Genomic DNA, 4,733 nt, shown 5'->3' with positions numbered 1-4,733 from the left:
GGAAGCCCTCCCTTGGCAGCGTCGACCCTCCACGGGCGAAGGGAGGAGGGGAAGAAGGGGTGGCTTCAGTGAGTGTCTGCTTCCGACCCTGTCCCTCTGTCGGTCTGGAGGGCTCTCGGACCCTTCTGCACCCCATTCACACTCACCCTCCCTGGAACCCTGAACCCCAAGGGTTGGGTGAGACTTGGTGCGAGTAAGCTGGAGGGAGAGGATGCAGCTCTGCTGGGCTCCCGGGAGCCGAGGTGTGCCCATCCCCCACCTCCTTGGCTGTTGGGGCGGGGGAGGGCGCAGAGGGTGAGGCATACCCCAGAGATGAGCCCTTGGGCAGGAAAGAGCCTGAAACACTTGTTGGGGCTGCGGTAGAGGCAACTTGTATAAGGGGCAGAGAGGGCACCCCAAGGGGAAAGCCAGGGGCCCCAAAGAGAGTAAGAGTCAGGAGTTGGGAGAGAGGAAAGGAGAATGCAGCTTTTCGGGGAGAGGCAGCCTGCTAAGACTTCTCCTGTCAGCAATCTGGAGGCTTGTACTGGACAGATGGGGGTTTGGGACACAGCACCATGGACATGTGTTCCCCAAAGTCTGAGTGCACATAGCCCCCCTTATCCCATCTTAGCAGAGACTGGGCCCACACAGGACCCCACCTCACCTTGACTTTAACCCTAGCCTTATGCTGTGGCAGTGAGTGCCATTAGAGGAGAGTGGGGTCCTGTTCTCTGCCGGGCACTCAACAGCTGGCTCCTTGGTGGCAGAATGGGGTCTTGCCCCTCCAGTTCAGAGTCACAGGGAGAACACTTCTGCCTCCCCCATCTCTAGGGAAAGGGGCCCCAGCAGGTAAAGACCAAACAGAGGCTTGCACTTGGATTTGCTTGGGGGCAAATAATTTCAGGAGATCCCTTTAAGGAGAGGGTTCCGATCCCTTTAAGAGGGAGTGGGTCAGATAAAAGGACTATAAAAGTCCAGCTTTCTTTATTCCCCCACCCTTGGGGGGGGTCCCTATGATGGGGGAGGGGCAAGTGCTGCAGCCACATTTAATTGGTGCCCCGGTGTCCCTCCCCCTGGGAGCTGTGCCCTCCAATTAGTCTGTTGGGGCTGAGGGGCCAGGTGGCTCAGTAACTGTTCCTGGGACCTAAAGTTCAGGCACTTCAGAGGGCCAAGGGAGCAGCCACCCCACTCCCAGGGGAGAGGGGACCCGGGCATGGAATGGAGGAAGGGGAAAGTGGGTACTACCATCACTGCAAGGACTTAGCTGCCCTGCTGAGGTGCCCTGTCCGGTGCCAGGTAGCTGGAACCGAGGGCAGGCGGTCTGCAGGGACTGCGGTGAGCGGTGGGGGATGTGCCCGGCGGCTGGACTGGAGATGATGGAGCAGCCAGTCTGTCCCGGCTGTCAGTCTGGTAGTGCACGGTGGGGGAGGGGTGTGCAGCGTGTTTTCTCTCAGCCCTAGATGTTTTCCTCTCTGCATCTCCCTCTCTCTGCTCTCCCACTCAGAGGCAGTTAACCCTTCCTGATAGGTCTGAAGGCATCTAGGGAGGGAGAGCCCCCTGCCTGGAATTCTGTACGGCGAGGTGGTCCAGGAGATCTGATGGATCCATTCCTGTCCCCAGACCAAGCGGCAAGTCCTTTGCAATGGAGGACGGCTGGGCTGCTGGGCGTGTGCCGAAGTGAGGAGAGGTGATGGGGCCCAGGTATTGGCACCACCACCTTGGTGGGGTGGGGTGGGAGCAGCACTCACTCAGGAAGGGTTAGGGGAGCTGAAGGAAGCTTAGAAGAGGAAGAGGTGGAGGCCTTTCCAGGTGTAGAAGGGCTCTGGACTGGGAAGGAAGGAGGCCCAGGTGAAGAGGTCCTGGCAAAGTGGGGTGGAGAGAGGAGAGGCCAAAAGGTCCCTTGGGGGACAGACAGGGGTGTGCAGCCCTTGGTCTCTTCTTTGCGGGGTTTGCTGACCAGATTTAACAAAGGAGGCAGGGAACTGGGGTAGATCAGTGGGCGGGCACAGGAGGAACACCAAGTGCCTTTAGCCAGCCTGTGATTGTAGCCCACTCAGTCAGAGCCTCCTGGGGCAAAGGAGACAGCCACCCACAAGGGGGACGCTCTGAGTAGAATTCCCCCCGCTGCTGGGCAGGCTGGGCAGGAGCACATGGGCTCTCATGACCACTCAGCCCCCTCCCGAGTCAATGTTCCCTTCTCTCCCTCCCACCAGGACCCCAAATAAAGACAACTCTTCCCCCCGACACACACACTCCTTCCCAGAGCCAATGGATCTTCACTCCTGGATATTGGGGGAGAAAGTCCAGTCCTCCAACCTCACCCTGCAACCACTTCCTAGGCCAAGTATGGGCTTCCTGCCACTTGGGTCTCCTTCCCTCTGACTAGGTACGTTTCTCTTCTGACCCTTTTGGCCTCCATCTCTGCCCATGAGTGGGCACGAAGCCAAGGTCAGCACAGGCTGGGCTGCTGACAGAAGCCCTGTCCCTTCTTCTGCTCTGGCTCTAGGCTGCCAGAATGGCATGGCTCAGCTCCAGCGGCCACTGCTGCTGTTACCCTCTCTGGCGAAGGGTGGGGGACATCAGCCCCGGAGGGGTTCTGGGACAGGAAGAAGGGGCATTTGGGGTGTAGGGCTGGCCTAGTGGTGGTGGGGAGAACTGCTAGGAATCTTTGTCCTGGGAGGCTCAGGGAGGGGAGAAATCCTTTAGTGCCCTACTTTTTTTTTTTAAATAGGTTTGGGGAATCAGCTTTCCCTTAGGGTGGGAGGTAGGAGAAGTAGAGAGACTTGTCCTAGGAGAACCTGGCCCTTTGAGAAGTTTCTGTGCCATGGTCTTAGCTTTCAGCTCTCATTCACACACTTCCCCTGCTGGGTGACCATGTCCTTTAAACGTGTTTCCCAACAAAGCTTAGACTGGCTGGGCCCCCTTGACAGCTCTGGAGGCAGATGGGGAAACCATCTAGAGTTCTCTCTCCCCTCCATAGAGGCTAACAGCCCTGATTGTCTTAAAGGCTGCCTTTCTGAGTGCCGGAGTCTCAAGGTCTAGGAAAGGCTAGGCAGCATGTGTGGTGCAGGAAGAGACCCTCAGCCACACTCTGAGGCTGGCTTTCTCTGCACGCCTAGGCTGCCCCAGCACTCGGGGTGCTTCTGTCAGCCAGAAGCGGTGCTCGGCCCAGCCCCTCCCTGGGCTGCTCCCAGAGCTCTGGTGACTTGACACTAACGTTTTTGCTGCTGCTCCTTTTACCTCCCAAACCTCCCCTCCCCCGCCTGAATTGGGAATGAGGCTTTGTTCTGGGGTGGACTCAGCATTTCTCAAGAACCTACTATGTGCCCAGGCAGCGCTCACTGAAGTGAAGCCCTGTGCGGACTCAGGAGACACCAGCTGCCCAAGACACAGCCCCTTCCCGCACCTCCCAGGGACCTCCCACACCTCCGTGTGACCTCAGCCTGCTGTGCCCACCCACCCCGCTGACCCCGCGAGCGTGCTTGGGCTTGGAAAGGCACGTCTGTGGGTGTGAGACGGAGCCACAGCGTTCGGGGACTAGGGGGGAGCCAGGTAAGTGATCACGCTTGGTCCCATCCTGGCTTGGGGACGCCGGGGAGGGAGTCCAGCCGGGGCTGTCAGGCTGCCCGCCCCCTCCCCCTCCCCCGGAGAGCTCAGATGTTGCCCGCGGTGGTGGAAGAGGGTGTGTGGGTGTCAAGGACTCACAGACCAGGCTCTGCTGTCAGCTGGGAATGGATGAGGGTTCCACACACTGCTTCTGAGAAAGGTGAATTAGGAGCTGGAGTGGGGGGCGGTAGGTGAAGGGGAGAAAGAGGAAAAAGAGATGCGGGTGAGGGGTTACCGAGCTAGGACCGACCTTGCTTGAAAGGAAAGGAGACGTGGCAGGCAGGGAAGTCGGAAAGATGAGGCAAGGGCGGGAGGGGCTTTTCAGCAGTCCGGGCCCTTTCGCTGGAGTCTGGGGCCCTTTCTGCGGGAAAGGGGGGTTGTTCTCGCTTGATTTTTCGGCTGGTCTTCCCGAGGCTTTGCCCTGGGGGCAGCAGCCGCTGGCGAGGGTGGGGTGTTTCTCGGCCCGCAGTTTTCTACAGTGGGTGCTAAGGAGGAGAAGGGGGGAAAGGGGATGTAGAGGGGTGATGGCCAGGGCGGGGGCGAGATGAGATTTCTCGGGGGGGTGGGGTAGCAGCTGGGGGATTGGGGCTCCAGGGTCGGGTCACCATGGGATACCGGCTCCGGCTCTGCAGCCGAAGAGAAAATCCAAGAAGCCGGCAAAGAAAACCACCCCCCGCCACCACCCTTGGCACCGTACCCCTCCCCCCAGGCCCCACCACTCCCCGCACCGCCTCCCCCGGCCGCCTCGTGCTGCCCCCTGCGTTGGGACGACCGACCCACGGTTCTGATTGGTCGGAGACCGGGAGGGGGAGCCGAAGGCCGGATTGGCTGGCGGGGCCAGCGCAGGGCGGGGCGGCTGATTGGCGGAGCTGGCCGAGGGGCGCGCTGCTGATTGGCTGGGGACGAGGAAGCAGGAAGGAGGGCGGCGGAGGCTCCGCTCTCGGGGAGTTTGTGGGGGAACCGCGAGCGGCGTAGCGGATCCCGGAGCCCGGCCCCCGCCGCCCGCCCGTCCGGCTGCCTGCCCCGCCCGTCCGGCCCCCGCGGTCCGCCCGCCCCGGCCAGGCGCTCCCGCCCCCCCGACGGCCCCGCCCGGCCGCGGCCCCCGCTCCGCCCGCCCGGCCCCGGCCCCCAGGAGGAGGCGCTGACGC

The sequence above is a fragment of the Lontra canadensis genome, unplaced genomic scaffold, assembly GCF_010015895.1.
Source record: "Lontra canadensis isolate GAN:19392208 unplaced genomic scaffold, GSC_riverotter_1.0 scaffold12, whole genome shotgun sequence".
Classification (NCBI taxonomy): domain Eukaryota; kingdom Metazoa; phylum Chordata; class Mammalia; order Carnivora; family Mustelidae; genus Lontra; species Lontra canadensis.
This window is presented reverse-complemented; position numbering follows the sequence as displayed.